Source organism: Lolium rigidum, chromosome 2 (genome assembly GCF_022539505.1).
Source record: "Lolium rigidum isolate FL_2022 chromosome 2, APGP_CSIRO_Lrig_0.1, whole genome shotgun sequence".
Lineage (NCBI taxonomy): Eukaryota > Viridiplantae > Streptophyta > Magnoliopsida > Poales > Poaceae > Lolium > Lolium rigidum.
Genome location: NC_061509.1, coordinates 55,120,807 through 55,141,759, shown reverse-complemented (window position 1 = coordinate 55,141,759; position 20,953 = coordinate 55,120,807). Strand labels below are relative to the sequence as shown.

The 20,953-nt window shown below is 46.2% G+C and overlaps 1 pseudogene; it reads left to right on the top strand.

Moving 5' to 3' along the window:
- The first annotated feature begins 2,851 nt into the window (after positions 1-2,851).
- LOC124689755 lies at positions 2,852-3,465 on the top strand (annotated as a pseudogene).
- Positions 3,466-20,953: the final 17,488 nt, after the last annotated feature.

Here is a 20,953-nt window from a genome sequence, read left to right as displayed (position 1 = left end):
GGACTATAAATCTGGCATAGATGCATGCAAGAGAAGAAGTGCATGCAAGAGGTCTAGCAGAGGTAAGGCAGAGCTATAAGGAAAACCCGTTCGATCACATTCCACAATTAACTAGTAGGATTGATCTTCTTGGGTCAGGGGAGTGTTTGTTTTCACGCCAGCCACGATCCGAGGGACTATCCACCCCGTCCGTCTGGTGCACCTCAGGAGCATCAAAGAGAGGAGGAGAAACAAAGGATCGAAACACATGCTTCGGCTGGGTCTATAAATACGTAGAGGGGTGTGTTATACGTGTGCATTAACTACCTTGAGCTTTTAGCATTCTTGAACATTAAACACAAATTAGTTATCATAAGTCTACTAATACTTGTCAGAAAAATCATTTGACATAGAAGTAAGACTGGACACGGGACAAACTGAAGGCCAAAAACCACACCATTGCTCATTCATTCACCAAAATATTTACAATGTATAGCTACTAGTATAGCTTTGTAACAAATGAACACCAGTTGGATGTTCTAGCATTCTTTTTCACCTCAAATGAACCTGACACAAGTTACATTGTCTGAACTTTGATATTACCAACAGTGGATGTTGATGGAAGAAAAATTAAGTATCCAATCCAAGTGGAGAAGAAAAGTGTTTAAGAGAACGGGCTGGGGCTGCTTGTTTGTCCGCAGCGGCGTTGCAGCCAAACATGATGCCATGGGGTAAGGGTGAAGAACTGGAAATCAGGCGCTCATCGCCTCCGTCTCCGCGGGAGACGGCGAAGTCAGTATGGTGGTCAGTGCGAAAGCGGAAGACAAAGAAGATGAGATTTTATTAATAAAATAAATCACGGGTTAGTACCCTCCGTATCACTGGCGGACCAAGGAGATTTTCAGAGCCTGGGCACACTTTGATGTACCAAGAACCACAGATACGATATGCATCTGTCCTAGCTTGCAAGCAAGTCGAAGAGACGAACATATCGAGCCTTTCAATTAGACTTTTGTCTAGCTTCCTGAATGTAAGCAGTGGGGATGGGCTATGGAATGCAATGTGCCGAAAATCTGTTGCTAGGGAGCACCCGAACATGCCCCAAACTATCTCAGTTCAAGTGGAAGACGATGCGTTTCAGCTCATTCTTCTCTGAAACGAAAATTTTCAGCTAATTCTCATCGTTCCAGTTATGTACGTCGCTTAGGGAGCTCGCCGGACTCTATATAAGCAGCGCCGCTGAGCCTGGGCACGTGCCCAGGGTGCCCGGACGGTAAATCCGCCCCTGCTCCGAATCATAGCCATTAGCTAGCTATGCAGTTTCTTTTCCCCCACTCGTTTGGGCGCCATCGCATTAGTTAACGTTTAATTAGCGTGTACATGCCTCCTCCCGGGTCCTTCCTTTCATCTTGTTTGGATGTCGCAGGTGTGAACATGAGCAGCAACTGACAACTGGGAACGGTAGCGTCTTTGACCAATGCATGCAGGAATAACGTGGAGTTTATTGGGAAATTCCGTTAGAAAAAAAAGCCTAAGCACGTCCGTTTGCGTCCCCTAATTAACAGCCCCAATTAACTCCGAAAATTTAGGAGATTAGCATGTAACAGAGGAAGTAGTAAATTCACGAAATATGGGAGCTCTAGGAAAAAAAAAATATGATTTATAGGACTACTATGAATCCGGCATAGGTTCCTGTGATCCCGTTTAGGATGATCGAGTAGTTAGGAAGCGCTGGAGCTGAAATATGGGAAGAAGTGCATGAATCAGTGCCTAGCATAGGGAGGGCAGAAATATTACGAAAACACCGCTGTGATTATTCCTTGAATGGCTATGATCCCATTCCATAATTAACTAGTACGAATTGATCTCCTTGGGTCACGGGAGCATCTGTTTTCACGGCAACCACGCCACTGTGTTTTCCTGGAATGGCTATGATCCCATTCCATAATTAACTAGTACGAATTAATCTCCTTGAGTCACGGGAGCATTTGTTTTCACGGCAGGCACGTCACCGATCCGAGGAACTGTTCATCTGGTCCGTCCGTAGTTTTCTCCGGAGCAACAAACAAAAGCGGAGAAACCAAGGATTGAAACACCCGCTTAAATATGTGAAAAATTTAGATCTCTCTCTTCCCTCCAAAACGACCAACCTTGTCTATAAATACAGAGAGGGGTCTAGCTAACGCGTGCGTCGTGTGTGACGACTTAGACTTTGACTCTTGCTCGGAGAGGAGAGGAGAGGATGGGCGAGATCTTGTTGCCGAGATGATGGATCGAACAGGTAATCAATCGATCCTCCGTTTGTTCTCGTCCTTTTCTTTTTTCAGTTGGTAGCACGTGGAATGAATGAATCAAGCCATTGGTAGTTTCTCCTTGGAAGCAGAGGAGCCGATAATCTCTAGCGTGGCAGATGGCGGAGAAGAGGCCGGGTCGATGAATGCGCAGAGATGAGGGCCGGGTTAGCTGGTGAGAGCCGACGCGAGCAGCCGTACGTGTTGGTCGTCGACCACCGTGCATCTGAATCCATGCCATGCAGAGCCGAGCTCATCTCGCGAAGATGCGAACCAGCACATGCAGCAGGTATTTTGTTTTAAATCGTGAATCTGAATCCATGCTTTCTTCTGTGTTTCGGTTTGATTCCTAGCCAGCGCCTTTTGTTTTGTACATCTACTAGCTAGCTTGATCGTAATAATAAAGAATAGATCTAGCTTGGTGTAGGAATCGACAAGTGCATAGGTGTACGATCGTTTATACGGCCAGTATCCAAGCACTGGTCGAAATAAAGCAACGGAGGAAAAAAGAAGAAAACGAGGAGATGCGGGATTTGGGGTAAAGGGGAGATGGGTAGAGGGGGCGATCCGCGTGATGCGGGATGCTTGCCGTCGGGCCCGTGCCGTCATTCCTGGCGCGCTCAAAGCGCTCGAGTCGCTGGACCTCTCCTTCAACGCGCTTACTGGCGCCATCCCGCCGTCCCTCGGCGAGCCGCCGCGCCTCATCAGCGTCGACCTCAGCCGCAACCACCTCACCGGCCGCATCCCGCCGCTGCTCCTCAGCAAGGCCGGGCCGCAGGTCTTCCTGTCGCTCTCGCACAATAACCTGTCCGGCGGCATCCCGGCCGAGTTTGCCGCCGTGAACTTCGAGCAGATCGACCTGTCGCGGAACCAGCTGACAGGCGACGCCTCGCTGCTGTTCGGCCGGGGGGATGATGACAAGCCAGTGCTGGATTCCGCGGACCTGTCGCGCAACGCCCTGAGCTTCAACATGTCCGGGCTGCGGCTGACTAGGCGGCTGGACTCGCTGGACCTCAGCCACAACATGATCTACGGCGGCATCCCGGCGGTGGTGGCCAACCTCACGAACCTGCAGGTGTTCAACGTCAGCTACAACCGGCTCTGCGGCGCGGTGCCGGTGGGCGCGGCGGCGAGGTACGATTTGTACTCCTTCGCGCACAACAAGTGTCTCGAGCTCTTTTATGGTACCCGATGATGAATATGAGCCCTCCAATCGCCAGATTCAACCGTGCAGATTGAACTATACCGCTAGATTTGGAGTGGCTGACTCAGGAGCAGTACAGGGTGCACCGCTGACCCAGGAGCCACCAGTATACCATCAAGAGGGCATTTTAGGTACTAGATCGAAGAAAATTACAAGCTGGACTCGACCTACCCGGCTACCCGATCGTTCTCCTAGTTTCCCCACCCAAAAAAATTCCTTCGAACCTAGGGTTCAGGCCGCCGCCGACGCGCGCCCGCGTAGGCCGTAGGTCCTCCTCATCATCCAACTTGAGCAGCAAAGCGGCTATTGGAATCAACTCCCTGCCGAGGCTCTTGTGATTGAACGCGACCGAGGCAGAGGCCCTGTAGCCGACGGTAGCTTCGGCCATGGAGGTGCGGCTGGCCTGCGGCCCATCATGTAGAGCACCGGGACTGTAAGATCATAGTAATCTTTACCTTCTCATGAACATTGTGGTGTTGGTAGTGTCAGAGCTTTGACTAATGGAACCAAGTAGAAATTTTAATAAATTTGGTTAAAGCAAGTAAAATGGTCCAGATTTCATTAAACCAATATGTTTCTTTTGATAGCCAACATATCTGCGATAACATATCAGACTACATCATGCTTTAATTCAGAAGACCATAAAAGTTTGACAGGAAAAAAAGATGCAACACTGCATCAGTTTGAAAATATATTATATACTTAGAGTACTTATTGTTGCTACTTGGATTATTTAGTGTTTCTATTTGGAGTTCACTGAATTATCTACCTCACTAATTATCACAAATTAAGCAATCATTCACATAATTATCTACTCTATTCCAAGACAATATACTCCACTAGTTACAGTACAAGCAAGAAGATGTGTTCACTGAAGAATTGATGGTAAAAATAGTTTACAACATGTGATCTCCTACTGCACTGCATGGTTAAATGGTGCAAAAGACAACTAGAGACCAGCAATCCACATTTCAACTACTCCATGTCAAGCACTACTCCATGTTCAAGTTTTAGCGTACTAGCATGCTACTCCTCCCTGTCATTTTACTGTGTTAGATTCTCCAAGTTACAAAGAAGAAACACATACTCCAGCTATAAATAAGGCAGTCCAAGTATACAAATGCAAATATATCCAGCATCACCATCATGAGGAATGATGAATAAGCACATAGTGATATGCACAAGATATATGAACAATGGAGTATAAGGCACCTCTATAAAACGAGCAAGGCAATTCCACAATTAAGGTACAATTCTTTACTGACAGCTCAAGAGAACAACAATCATTTTCTTTGTCAATTATCAACATAATCACAACCAGCAATACACCAAAAAGGGGTTCAGAAAACAGTGAATACACCAAAAGGGGTCTACAAAAGAAACACATTACAGAGTAACACCTTCGATGATGTCAAAACATTTGGATACGAAAACTTGTGTCTCCAGAACTTAGCCAAACAGAAAAAATGCACAGCTTTTCGAACCCAAATGTTTGATGTAGTGACAGAAGTAATAATGCAAGTTTAACTGAATAATCCAAGAACACGACAACACCAATCAGTACAATGACAACAACACAATAAGCACCACTGCAAGTACATATGACAAAGGTAGATTTATCACTTATGCAGGGGAAATAATGATAGTTGAGGTAATGACAGTAACTAGCTGAAGTTTATCTAAAAAGCGGTGTATCCATACACACAAAACGACAATAACTCAAATAATAGACTCTCAGCATGAAATCTAAAAAGGACACCATATACTATATATGAGAAAGGACAGAGTAGAGAAAATGTCTGATCGGTCATCTAAATCAACAAAAGTTATGTCTCCCAATCTAGGACCAAACAAACACAATATTCAGCTTCGGTCTCTGAGTAGCAAGAACAGTAATATATATCCTATAATTTGCATTAAGAATTAGAAATAATCAAATAAAAAATAAAAGTATATGCTATGAACAAATGTACTAGTGTGAATCAGGAATGGAACAAATAGCCAAAATAGTGTGAACCAGGAGCTGGAGAGATCAAAGTGTGAACCAGTAGCTCACCAAAGAGTTTGTAGCCAAGACTGAGCTACCAAACGCATCATACAACAGTCTTAGCAACTACAATGATGCTATCAAATGCAGCAATCCTGGGCCAAAGATGAGCACACTTCTTCCTAACAGGTTCATTCACTATCAGAAACTAGAATAACAACGTGGGCCCAAAACTGATAGGTTGGAAGCTTCTTGTGGACAGAGGTGAGGGCCTAACCTGAGGTAGAAGGAGGCTGCAGGGAGGAACTCTCTCATCTTAGGGTTACAGAGATAGAAGCACCTTATATAGGTCAGGACTGGGCTGGGCCAAATGGGCCGAACGAGAGAACAAGAAAACAGCCCAACGAGACACACCAACGGTTGTCCAACACTCCCCCTCAAGATGGGTGATAAATATCAATCATCCCCATCTTGGCACGGGCTAGATTACACTCCTTTGAGCCCGAGTCCCTTTGTTAAACGATCGCCACCTGTTGTCCTGATCTCACATAAGCCAATGAGATAATCCCTGCATCAATCTTTTCTTTAATAAAGAATCTGTCTATCTCCACATGTTTAGTTCGCTCATGCTTCGGACGGGGTTATTTGCTATGTTTATGGCGGACATATTATCACACCACACTTTCAAGCTTTCTTGCCTTAAAATTTTCAGCTCTCTTAGAAGGTTTCGTACCCACAACAGTTCACCCGAGCCCTGTGACATAGCTACTGTACTCAGCTTCGGTCATTGATTTCGAGACAACGGATTGTTTCTTACTTCTCCATGACACCAAATTTCCTCCAACAAAAACACAATACCACGAGGTGGATCTTCGATCATCTAAGCAGCTAGCCCAATCTGCATCACAATATCCATCTACATTTAGGTGTCCATTACTTTTAAACAACACTCCTTTTCCCGGAGTGCCCTTCAAGAACCTCAAGATTCTTTGAGCTGCTTCCAAGTGTCCATCCCTCGGATCATGCATATAGCGACTCACTACACTCACTGCAAATGATATATCTGGTCTCGTGTGGCATAAGTATATTAGTCTTCCAACAAGTCTTTGATATTTCTCCTTGTTTATGGGTTCCCCGGACTTCTGCTGTGATTTTAGTGTTACGGTCAATAGGTGTTGAAGCCACTCGGCATCCCGGCATGCCCATATCATCTAAGAGATCCAATGTATACTTTCTTTGAGATAGTGATATCCCTTTTGACGATCTTGCAACTTCTATTCCAAGGAAGTATCTAAGTTTTCCCAAATCTTTCACCTCAAAGGCTCGACTCAAGCATCCTTTCGGTTTTGCGATTTCCACAACATCATCTCCCGTGATGATAATATCATCAACATACACGGCAAGGATAGTGATTTTACTGCTCCGAATGTACGTAAAATAAGGTATGGTCTCCATTGCATTGACCATAACCCATGCCACACACCACTTGTCCGAACTTGTCAAACCAGGCCCGTGGAGATTGTTTGAGACCATATAGAGATTTCTTCGATCTACATACCTTCCCTTTAGTTTCGAGTCGACAAACCCTGGTGGCATCTCCATATACACCTCCTCTTGAAGATCACCATGCGGAAATGCATTTTTGACATCAAGTTGATGCAAGGGCCATCCGAAATTTGCTTGCACAAGAGATCAAAATTACGACGAGTGCTCATTTTTGCCATCGGTGCAAATGTCTCATCATAGTCAATGCCATAAGTCGACTATATCCTCTTGCCACAAGTCTTGCCTTATATCTCTCCACTTTTCCTTCTGCATTTTGTTTCTGAGAATAGATCCACTTACGACCCTCTTTGGATTCTTTCCTTTAGGGAGATCTGTCAACTCCCATGTTTTATTTTTCTTCAAGGCCTCTAACTCTTCCATCATAGCATTGCACCATCTCGGGTCCAACCTGGCTGCCTTCCAGTCCTTAGGAACAGATAAAGTTTGCAGTGAAGCAACAAAAGCCCGAAAAGTGGGTGATAATGCCTCGTAAGAAATATAATTTCCTATGTCATAGTCATCATAACTCAGTCGCTTTGGGGGCCCAACTTTCCTTATCCCTTTCCTTATTGCAATTGGCAAGTCTAGGCTATTATTGGACTCGGTCCGAGATTGATTCTCCTCTGCAGAATCTACACTTGTGCTTCCTTGATTTTCTGGTCCAATGGGTTGCTCCCCCTGCCTCTGATCTTGTTGCTCCTCCAGTGCATCTACTTGTTCCCTTTGTACTTGTCTTCTAGAGTACACAAGTGGATTCTGCAGCCATCTTTGTGGTGGTACAGGTCTAGGTGGTGTAGGTGTACCAGGAATTGCAGGAATCTCCGCAACAATAGGAATTTGTTGATGTTGTTGTTGGTCACCATCTTGCTTGCTCTTGATCACCACCTTCTTTGTTGCCCCCCCTCTTGAGCATCACCAAGATGGTCAAGCCCCTGGAACAAGCCACTAAGATCACTCTCACCGTCATAAAATGGTTCTGACTCGCGAAACGTAACATCCATGCTTACAAATGTCCTCCTATCAGTGGGACTCCAACACTTGTAACCCTTACATACGGAGGAATAGCCAATAAAGATACATTTGATAGCCCGATGATCTAGCTTGCCAACTGATGGCCTGTGATCCCTTACAAAACATGTACAGCCAAAGAGTTTGGGTGGTACAACAAAGTCATTGTTATTGAGAAGGAGTTGGCAAGGAGACTGCATACCTAGAATCTTTGAAGGCATTCGTTGATCAAATATGTAGCGATCATAACCGCCTCACTCCATAAGAATTTTGGAACATTCATGGTAAACATAAGAGATCGAGCCACTTCAAGGATGTGCCGATTCTTCCGCTCGACAACTCCATTCGGGGAGGAGTGTCGGGACATGAAGTGCGGTGCGGTATACCTTGCGAAGATAAGAAAGCGACAAAAGGTTTGTTGATATATTCGGTACCATTATCGGTTCGATCACTTGCACTCGAACATTGAATTGGTTTTTCACATAGGCACAAAAACTGCGGAAACAAGTGAACACTTCATCTTTGTGACGCATAAGATAAATCCAAGTCATTCTGGAATAGCAGATCAATAAAAGTCACAAAGTACTTCATGCCACTTACTCGACACAACGGGACACGTCCATACATCGAGTGCACTAACACAAATGGGGATACACTTCGATCCCTCTACTAACATAAGAGGTTCTCGTATGCTTAGCATATTCGCGAGCATCACAACATAATTTGGTTTTGTCCACTCCATTCATTACATCAGGAAAAACTCGAAACATTTTATCAAACGCCATGTGGCCCATTCGACAATGATGAACTAGTGTCATACTCTCCTTTCCTCCAACAATCGCAGCAAGCACCGAACTAGCATCATGCCCCATCTTGTCACGATCTATGTGCCAAAGACCTCTATGCCTGGTTGCAGTCCCAATCTTCTTGCTGCTCTCCCTTTCCTGAATTAAACACATATATCTATCAACTATTATACGGTAGTCCTGCTGATCAATCGGGGCACTTAGAGATAGCAGATTCTTGGAAAGCGGGAACATGTAGAGCTGATGACAATTTTATGTTGGGTGTACATTGAACCGACCCCTCCCCTTTTATAGATTGTCTTGTGCCATCTGCTGTTTGGATAGTGCCTCTATGTGCGGGAGGATGCCGAGTATAAGAGTCAAACTCACTAATATTTCCGAGTAACATGTTTGGATGCTCCGGAATCAAGAATCCAATCTGAATTAGCATTATGAGTGGCTATAGAAACTCTATCAATATTACCTTCATCTTTGTAGACATAGTGAGCAAAGTTCCCAAAGGTTGCTTCATTTTGTCCTTCTTCCTTTGATTGTCCACTGAGAGGTACTTGGTAGTTGACTCCGAAGCTGCTGCCATATGTGCCTTGGGTGATATAGCGTCTTGCTTGTCCTCCACCCCTGCCATACTGATATCCATATGGCTGTCCACTACCTCTGCCATAGTGTTGTCCACCATCTCTGCCATAGTGTTGTCCACCACCTCTTCCATAGTGCTGTCCATATGGCTGTCCATTACCTCTGCCATCACCTCTTCCTCTGTAGCTTCCTCTGCCATGTGTGTATCCTCCTCTCCCCCTACTGGATGTAGCAAAGGAGGTACACTGATGCTTCAAGTGTCCCTTACGCCCGCAAGTATAGCGAGTCTCTCATCTCTTGTCTCTCGGTAGTGTAGAAGGTCGGATGAGGGACAGAATCGCTTCCCTTTGTCATATTCGGACGCACTTCCTCTCTGGACATAGCTGCAATGGCTTCTTTGAGAGAAGGGGTAGTGGTTTGATGCGGTAAAGCAGCCCTTCTCCCCTCAAAATCTTGATTAAGACCCTTCAAGAACTTCATGACTCGCCGACGTTCAATCCAGCTTGCGGCGAGCACTCACACATTCCCCATGGGCAAGTTCCGGAGGATCAACATGATCTAAATCTCCCCAAAGATGCTGCAACTCAGCCACATATGCCATCACAGTTTTGTTTCCTTGTTGCAAGTCATGCACTTTATCCTCAATCTCAGCAATCAACATAATGTTCCCCTTTCCAGAATAAAGATTTGATAGGGTATCCCATACCTCTGAAGCTTTTGTGAGTGCCTCTACAGACGCAGCAATGTTAGGAACCAAAGAGTTAAGCAACCATGCCACAATCAGAGAATTTATGGCATTCCACTGTTTCCATTCCGGATTGGTCTTGTCTGCCGGTTCTGCAGCTTCACCACTCACACGTTCATCCAGCCCTTTCGAGTTCAAAATCAGCAGCGCCCTCCTTGACCACCGGAGATAGTTGGCCACTCCTTCCAACTTGATTTCGTTCGCCGGCAGCTCAAGTTTCTGACCGATATTGGTATGGGGAACGATTGCTCCCCCTCCGGCGAGATCCTCCTCCATCTCCTTTGGTAGTGATAAGTTCTGCCAGCTTCTCCAGAGCCTTGGCCAAATCCCTGTTGTCCCCCATGCTTGACACCAAACCAACCTCTCGGAACCACCAAAGGACTTACCCGCGGGATGCCTCTTCGTCTCCTTACTTGTCATTGCCTTCTCCTCCTTGCCGCCGCGGCGACCTACTCCCTTCCTCTTCCTCTTCCTCCTAGTTGCCACAGCAGACTAGGCTTCCAGATCGGCAGTCCTTCCCGTCGCTGCCCTCACTGCCCCTTGCTCTGATACCATGTGGACAGAGGTGAGGGCCTAACCTGAGGTAGAAGGAGGCTGCAGGGAGGAACTCTCTCATCTTAGGGTTACAGAGATAGAAGCACCTTATATAGGTCAGGACTGGGCTGGGCCAAATGGGCCAGAACAGAGAACAAGAAAACAGCCCAACAGACACACCAACAGTTGTCCAACACTTCTCTTGCAGATAAAACTGCAATGGACATAATTAAATGTGTAATCATGCAAATGCCAACAGTTAAAGGCTGAAGGGTTGCTAAAAGATAGCAAGCACAAACAAACTCTACAGGATATAATAATCACATTTATTTGTATTCGAGTTTCTCACATTAACATGTACATATATACCAAACTTATTTAGATAACAGCAAGCACAGTAAACCAATTCAAAAGCTACTTAGAAGTAATAACATAATGTTTTAAAGAGTGACTCTAAAACAACCGTCTGACAATCAAATGATGACAACTGTACACTGTTAAATCAGCTCTACAAAAAATGACTCGGTTACACAATGTGTAGTCAGTTTTACTGGGGACTTTCCAAGGGCTACATTAAGCCAAAAACAGTAAAATCCCAAAAAAAATAGAAAAAGCCCATAGAATGGATCGGCCATTCTGTAGAAACATAGATACAGTTGTTCTACCTTCTTCTCTAGCAAGCAAGCTTCCCCGCTTTGCTCCAACCACTCCATCGACACGAGAAAGGCCGCGGGTGCTCCTCTATGGAAGATTGAGACGCTCCCACAAGAAAAATGGAGGGGAAGAGCGCATATCAAGATCTACAACAACCAAAGAAGAAGATATTCTACAAGACAACTTACCTGGACTTGGAGATTCACCGAAGTCCCGAGTTATCCGAAATAGAAAATATTCTTGTCATGATCTAAGATAGTAGCGAGACTCATAACTATTTTAGCTTTCAAGGTTGTGATGAAAACATGTGAATTAAAGGACGTCAATAGCTAGTCTCTTTTACCAAATAAAAAACTGCTTGTGTACATGCAAACAAGAACATCATGTACAATTGCGGTAAAGCATCAGGTTATCAGTTTTTTTGAAAAGACCATACATCAACAGAAAATGAAAACATGGACGAAGACAAAGCTCAGCTCAGAAAAAAGCCTGGAAGTACAACCAACATGCCTAAAGCCACCATGTTTCGTTTATGCAAGAGTAAAGATAATAGAAATCAAACGCACTCTATTTTTCCATAATAGGTGACTAAGAGCACCGCCTTTTTTAGAGCATGACCGTAAAATTTCGTTCACAAACAGAGATTCACAAGTAAGACTAAAGCACAACTACAGGAAAAAAAACATGGTTTTCTCTTATGCTTACGTGCTACCAACATACATATAAATATCACATGGTGATTCAATGATGCGAGGCTCAAGCTAGCATCGGTCTAGTAAACCTGAAGACATGCAACCTCTGTGATGCTATGTCAATGGGGTTGGAATTGTGGCTCATGGTAGAGACACGCAACCTCCATTACGGCAGGGAGGCTTCAGGCCATGTCCCAGTCACCGCGGTCCGATGCAACAACAGAGAGCATCAGGATGTTGCCTTCCTGTGGAACTGGTGCCTAGCTGAGGTAATTTAGGTTATATGATCTGCACTTTAATTCTGAATTAGGAATTGTGGAGGAGTAAGTTCAATAGAACTGGTCGCTTGACATCTAACTGACACACAAGTACACATCAATGCAAAGGATACTGACACACAAGTACACAACACCACAATTTCCATAACACTATGCTCTCCGATCTTCTCTCTGAACCATGCTAGCATCGATCTAGTAAGACTGAAGACACATACATGAACAGATCATGATCATATCATCTACAAAACATGGAACCTATCACAATCAACCTACACCCAAACACTTCAAACCTAAAGGAATTCCTATAAACTAAACATATGAACACAATACCCTGAAACATAAACATCATAGCACAAAAATCATGATGGATATTGAACTCCGACATCTGACTAGCTACCTCCATAGATCTGGCTACCTCCACATACAAATAAACATCTAGCTATCTACATCCACTTACATATCAATATCACCATCAATGAACATGTCCAACAACCTAGCACCCAAATAATCGAGCAGATACGAAACAAAAGTTCCACTACCTCCACATACAAATCATCAACATCAAATACCAGCGCTTACTCATCTGATCCAGCTCCAAAATAAACGACGAATCGAGAAACAAAGAAGGCAGAGGAAAATTACCATCTCGCCGGTGGCGAACATTCCTTCAGCCCTCGCGAGTCACGGACCTCTTCGCCGTTGAACGGAGAAGGACCACGACATCCACGCCGCCCCCGACACCGACCAACAGGACATGGCATCGCCGCAACAACTGCCGCCGTCATCGCCGGCAAAGCATGGCACGCTGCCCAAACAACGCCCTCCAACACAGACCGAGTAGGATGCGGCGACGCCGTGGCATTGTCCGCCATGCATCCGCCTCCTCATGAGACAAAGCTATATGAGACAAGGAACGGTCAGGGGCTTGGCCGCTTTAGATGCCGCTTTAGACAAATAATGAACTTAAAAAATACTAAAAGGAAAAAAAAACAAGGCTTGAGAAAGAACACGCGATAGACAAGACAGACTGCGCAGACTACATCAGACTACATCGGACGGCCCAAGAGATGACAGTTTACCAATTGCAAAGCAGCTAGCCGTTTATTAGGAAAATTGATGTTTTATTCAAAAATCCTCTCTCAAATTTGGTACCAACCATACAGCTAACGAGCTAAGCACAAAGAGCCTTGCAAGGTAAGCTCAAATTACGATGTACAAGCATACTCAATGTGGACTGATTGATGATATAACCAACAAAATCAGTGGAATGAAAAATCCACTCTCTACTAGAAAATGGTAGCACATAATATGTCAAAGAAATTACGTTCCATTCCACCTAATTAGCTAAATACAAAAATACTTACAGTAAACAAGCACCGATGCTTGAACATGAGCAAGTAAAAATAGGAGTATGTATCCTAATCCCACCAAGAAACATATGTGTACTTTTTTAGTTCACGAATAGCAACTCCATAGTTGGTGTTATTTAATGCATGCCTTATATACACAATAATAACATGTGTAGATCATTTATAAATCACTGAGCAACATTAACTTCCTGACAGATCAATCAATCCAACAACAGTGAAAACCATTCAGGGACCATAGATTGACAACAGCAACGATCTCACATCATGCATGCTTCTAGGGCAAACAAAAATGCATCTTTCAGGCTGCAATCAGTACATGCATGCGATACGTGTCTATCTATCTATGTATTGCAAGTGAAATTTTTAAGAGAATAGTGACCACGAGACAAATACAGAGCACCACTAATGTTAATATGAGCAAAAAGCAAAGCCAAGTTATTTTTTCTGCACAAATTTATTCATTGCATAGTCCAGGAGTGACCATTGATTGGGCGGCAATAACTAAATCAAGAACGACCGATGTGCCAAAACTTTGTATCTTTATCTTACACAACATAGGTGGCTGGGCAAGTAGGAGAGCCACGATCAGCACCGGCAGCTCCTGCAAACCAACCCAACCACATCAGAACGTCCCCACGTAAATGGAAAGAATCGAATCGGACAGGAAATGGCAAGCTCACCTTGCAAAGCACCTAGTACTCCTTCTGGAGGCGCTCCATTGTCAGCCATGGCAAAACCCTAGGTGGACAAAACACTCGAATAAGATCACAACTACCAATCTAGGTGGAATCGGCTGTTGCACTAGCTTCGGAACCGTGGTCCGGACTAAGCACTAGGATGAAGGAGGGGTCAACAAGCTACCTTTGAAGCCGAGGCGTCGAAGGTCGCTTCGGGACGAGCAACACCGCATTGCGCTCCCTCATCCACGCATACCGGCGAGTTCGACAAAGCCGCACACACCATCGAATCGATGCAGATGACACCGTCGAGCAAGCCAGCAACGCCACCATGATGGCACCTATGCAGCACCTCCACTTTCAAATGTGAGGATGGGTGACACCTAGGATTAACCCTAGGCCACGAGGGAGGCGTGTGTTTCGATGGCCGGTAGAATACGCGCGAGGCCAAGCCACATCGTCCTCAACTCCAGCCTAATAGGGTTAGCAATTGGAGGCGCGGTGGGTGGATGCGGCATCTGCAAGGAAATCAAGCTTGGAGGAGGAGCCGGAGTAGGTCCGCTGGCGGGTGTGGAGGCTGTGGGAGCAGCGGCAAAGGTGCAGGCGAGCGGCTGCGAGGGCAGGGAAAATGGGGATCGATCGGGATACGGAGCTAGGGCGTTTGGTGAGCGCCCAGCAGTATGCTTTGCGTGAATTTTGTTTTCCCTTTTTCTTTGACCTTACTTCAGAAGTCTGCATCTATCAACAAAGCCGAATAAGATTCGAAAAACTGAACTTGTAATATATTTAGTACTAATGTATCTTCTAGAAAACTGTTGTGGTACCTGAAATTAAAATGTAGCAAGACATGTGAATTTTTCTTTAGCCTTTCTACCATGAAGAAGATAACTGTTCCAACATTAACCTTGCTAGTTGCAACAAAAATAAAAATAAAAGCACCCACTGTAGAGTAATTATTTCCAAGTACAATACACATGAACATTTGTCTTGCATACCTCGCTATGGAGCAATTTTAGTCTCATACAAGTACACAATAATGGAGAAAAAATGTGCATATATTTCGAAGTAAGGGAATAAATTTGATTTTTTTCCTATCATATCTGTCATGTGATGAGACAATAGGAATGTCGCACTTCCACATACGCAGTTGGCTACATGAGGCCAAATCATAGAGGCCTAGCTTTGTAAAGCTAGCCTTTTCTCTTATACTAAAATACTGTGCAGTATCGCATTGTAAGTACCGAAGCAACACAAAGAATTCCTATGGAAATTGCTGCGGAATTTCTGAAACAAAACTACTGAAAAATGTCAAGACAGAATTGTAGTTTACAAAATTTAGCGCCAACCTGATAAGAAAATTATCATATTATCAGATTCTCGGCCTCCAGCCCCCATGCTATTGGCAGCAAACCAGATTTCATGAGCAGTCTCTCCCGACACCTATCAGTGGGAGAAAAATGACATGGTACAGTTCAAAGTACAAAACAAAAACTAGCACTAAAAACGTAGTGAAATTAAAAAGTTAAAATTGATCTGGAACACTCCCAGAGAAGAGAACGAACAGCCTCGTGCATCTACGAGAAAAACTATCATTTTAATTACCATACTTGCATTTCGATCTATCTCAATTCGCAAGCAACGAAACATGCATAAATAACATGAAAAGAGGCACGATATTTGATGTAATAGCACCATAATGTGCAGTATGGGAGAAACTGGGAAAGAAACAGAGGACCAAATGGCCATTATCATGTCACCCAAACCTGAAATCCACCATGAATAATGCAAACATTAAGTAAAACATGTGTAACAATTAAGTTATCCAATCATATAATAGGCTATATAAACAAAGGAAATGGTGCAAAGTTCACTAAAAAGGGTGACACATTCCTACGGAAAGGTGCAACCAAGTTAATAACACCGTAACAATTGCATGTTTCAAAAGTTTTTCAAGGCTGGGTAGACTGTATTGTTTCATGGATAAAATGGACACACCTTTTTGGGATCATATCCACTATTTTGCAAGGCATAAGCCACACCTCTTGCATAGATTTCCCCATTAATGTTCACTGGCTTCACTTGGCACAATATTAAGTAGGAAGACAAATCAGAAACCACTGAATCTGTTCCATAACAATGTATAAACCTGAATCAGAATCTGTTCCAACAATATGGAGACTTTCCAACAATTGTAAGAACGTCCCTCACAATTTCTTCTTCCCCTTCCCGTCTCCCTCTATAGCAGCAACGAATTACCCATACAACAACTGGATGCATTGTTGAGGAAGCGGTTAAGGAAGCTTGGGTATGTGACCCTGCCATTGTTGACCCGTTTCGGAGGCTGGATGCGCTTTACAGGAATGCTGCTGAGCACCTGCAGTCCTGGGGGCAAAAAAAAAGCGGGCAACGTTAAGCTAAATATTGCGATAGCTAACACCCTCATTCTACGCCTGGATGTGGCCCAGGAGAGACGTATGTTGACCCCTATGGAGCTTTGGCTGAGGCGAATGCTTAAGCAATATGTTCTCGGCCTTGCTTCGTTGGAGCGAACTATGGCGAGACAAAGATCGAGAATCCGCTGGTTGAGGGAGGGAGATGCGAACACATCGCTTTTCCATGCAGTAGCCAATGGGAGAAGAGTGAAGAACCACATCGCTGCGGTGAAGGTTGGAGATGAGCTCGTGACGGAACAGAATTCGAAAGTGGAGGCTTTCACCGAGGCGTATTTTCAGCTGCTTGGGCAAATGCAGCCGAGAGAACACTCTATAAACCTGGATGAGCTGGACATCCCTACAGCTGAGCTACAGGATCTGGATGTCATGTTTACGGAGGAGGAGATTTGGGGGGTAGTCAAGGACCTCCCCCCGGACCGAGCGCCAGGGCCGGATGGGTTCACTGGAGCGTTTTACCACAGAGCATGGCCCATTATCAAAAGGGACGTCCTCGCCGGAATGTTCAAACTGAGTGTGGGAGATGGCCGGGGCTTTGCACGCCTGAATAGAGCCTTGATCACTTTGATACCCAAGAAACCAGACGCCATGGAGGTCAAGGACTATCGCCCTATTAGTCTGGTGCATAGCTTTGCAAAGCTGTTCTCAAAAGTTATGGCCAACAGGCTTCGGAGAAGGCTGGGGGAGGTTGTGAGCTCCAACCAGTCAGCTTTTGTGCGAGGGAGGTCCTTGCACGATAACTTCATCCTTGTGAGACAAGTGGCACGGAAGATAAACCAGCGGAGGCAGACAGGAGTGCTTCTCAAACTAGATCTCACAAGGGCGTTCGACTCGATATCTTGGAGTTTTCTGTTCGAGGTGCTTCGGCGCATGGGCTTTGGGGAGAGGTTCTTAAAGTGGGTCACTCTGTTGCTAAGCACGGCAAATACGAGGGTGTTGGTTAATGGAGTACCAGGGGAGAGATTTGTGCACGTGAGAGGTCTCAGGCAAGGAGACCCAACCTCACCCATGTTGTTTGTGGCAGCGATGGAAATGTTGACGGCAGTCATAAAGAAGGCTGCGGAGAGGCAGCTTTTCTCTGGGCTTGCGGGGATTTTGGAGAGGCAGCGAATTTCGGTATATGCTGATGATGTGGTTATTTTCTGCAAGCCTCTGAGTACAGAATTGGAGGCAACTAAGGCCATCCTCCAGGTGTTTGGCGAGGCTTCCGGGCTGCGGGTTAACTATAGGAAGACCTCAGCCACGCTGATTAGAGAGCAGGAGGGGGATGCGGACAGAGTTGCGGAGACGCTGGGCTGTGAGGTGGTGGGGTTCCCCATCAGATATCTTGGCATGCAGCTAGCCCTGAGACCCCTGACTAAAGCGGAGTGGCAACCGCTGATTGACCAGGTCATACATTGTGTGCCGGCCTGGCAGAGAGGCATGATTCAGAAATCAGGGAGGCTCATTCTCATCAAATCGGTGATAAGCGCGAGACCCATACATCAGCTGATGGTAGCTGAAGCTCCAGCTTGGGTGCTGGAGGAGTTGGTAAAGTGGATGAGAGCCTTTTTCTGGGCGGGAAAGAAGGAGGTGAATGGAGGCCAATGCATGGTGGCATGGGACACGATATGTAAGCCGACCCGGTTCGGAGGTCTTGGAGTGAAGGACCTCAGACTGCAAGGGTTAGCCCTGAGAGCAAGGTGGTGTTGGTTGCGCCGCACGGACCCTTCAAGGCCTTGGCAAGGTCTGCCAGCGATCAAGGATCCGGAAGCTAATGAAGTGTTCCAGAGTCTGGCGCGGTTTGCTGTTGGAGATGGGGACAGGATACTCTTCTGGAGGGACAGATGGATAAATGGTAGGACTGTAGAAGAGATTGCGCCAGATGTATCGGCGTTAGTGCCAACGAGGAGGAAAAACATGAGGATGGTCAAGGAGGCCTTGCTAGAGGATGACTGGCTCTTGGATGTTGCTGGAGAGCTGTCCATTGATGGGTGGATGCAATGCACCCTACTTTGGGAGGAGTTGCAGAGAGTGCCGCGTGATGGGAATAGACCGGATCAAATTACATGGAAAGGATCGGTGTCCGGGCAGTACTCCACCAGAGGGACTTACAACATGCTTTGCATGGGGAGGATTACTTGGAGTATGGCCAAGCCAATTTGGAGATCCTTTGCACCTCTCAAGTGCAAAATCTTCGGATGGTTGGCGCTGAAGCGACGACTATGGACTTCGGATAGGAGGGCTAGGCATGGCTTACAGGATCGCCCGGACCCTTGTGCCACTTGCCTTCAGGACGAGGACAATGTCGATCATATTCTGGCACAGTGCCCCTATGCCAAGATGGTATGGTTCGGCTGTCTGAGGAAAATGGGTTCACAGCTACAGGAGCCGCAGGAGAACACAGATTTGGAGAGATGGTGGACGGAAGCGAGGAAAAGGCTGCGCAAGGAGGATAGGAGAGGCTTCGACACTTTCGTTTTGCTGATCGCCTGGACGCTTTGGAAGCAGAGAAACGCCCGGGTGTTTGGGAACTTGGAAAGGCAGCTCTCCACGGCGCAGATCATTGATACAGTGTTCGAGGAGTTCAGCCTCTGGCGGGCTGCGAGGGTAGGAGACTGGAGAGGGATGCTGCGAGAGTAGGCGTGCGTTCTGGGTGTGTGTGTGGGTTGGCCAAGGGCAGATGTTCGCATCCCCCTTTGGCTTCTTGTAATTTTGTTGCTCCCTTCTATAAAGATTTGGCACGCTTTTCGCGTGCCCGCGAAAAAAAAAACAACTGGATGCACCAAGAAATAAAGCAAGAAAAAATAGCGTGATTGGAGAGAGAGAGAGAGAGAGATGAACCTAACCATTGTTGGATGGAGATGTGGTTGAGATGAACAGCAGCTCGAAGAGGGGTAGCGGACCATCGAGGGAGAACCATCATGCAGCAGCGCCCGCTGCTCCTGCAACCAATCCAAACTGCATCAGGACGTCCCCACATAAATGGACTCAAACCACAGTGAGGAAATGGCGAGCTCACCTTGGAGAGCAGGTGGTACTCCTTCTGGAGGGGCTTCAGGCTGCCCTTGTCGGCCATGGCAAAACCCTAGGTGGCCAAAGAATTCGAATCAGATCATATACTACTAATAAAAACGTGGAATCAGCTGCGGCCGCACTAGGTTCGGAACCGAGGTCCGGACTACAGCTCTAGGACAGAGGAGGGGTCAAGAAGCTAGTACCTTTGAAGCCGATGCGTCGAGGTCGCTTCGGGGACGAGCAGCACCGCACTGCGCTCCCTCATCCACGAGCACGACGCAGACCGACGAGTTCGACGGAGCCGCGCGCACCATCAAATCGATGCACGCGACTCCGGCGAGCAAGCCAGCAGCGCCACCACGATGGCACCTGTGCGCGCGGCGCCTGCTGTTTCAAATGCGAGGACGGGGCATTAACCCTAGTCCAGAAGGGAGGCATGCGTTTCGACGACCGGCCGGTAGAAGACCGCGCTCCGCCGTCCTCGACGCCGGCCTGCCAGGGTTAGCGATTCGAAGCGCGGTGGGGGGATGCAGCGTCTGCGAGGAAATCAGGCCGGCCGAGGTGCGCCGGCGGGTGTGGAGGCTGTGGGAGCGGGGCGGCAGAGGCGCGGGCGGAGAGAATGGGGATCGATCGATGGGAATCCGTAGCGAGGGCGCGCGTTTGGTGAGCGGCTGGCGGCGTGAATTTCGTTTTCATTTTTCGCGTTCGTGTGTATTCCGTTCTGATTGGCAATGGCAAGTGCATGCGGATGGATATGGAGCCGGCCGGAAGACAAGGCCTTAATTTTCGCTCGGAAATTCCGCGTTTTAAATTTCGATCGAGATTAGACGCTTCATTTCCGAAATTCTGGTTTAGGCTAATCGAGAGTAGTGTAGCTGAATATATAGCCGATTCACGCGGTGGCTCTCTTTACTGCACTGCATGTGGTAGACTAGATTCAATCTTCATCGCTAACTCGTAATCTGGTCATGTATATATACACTCTGCGTGCATGTGCCATGTAATCGCTAGCAACTTCAACCTTCATCGTATCTATGGATGCATGAGTCCTTGTTTATACTTATTTCATATACGCGTAGTTTAGATTATCCAAATAATAATTTGAGCACGAGTACTTGTAGTTAGAAGAAAACAAAAGGCACAAGTATGTGCACACCTTT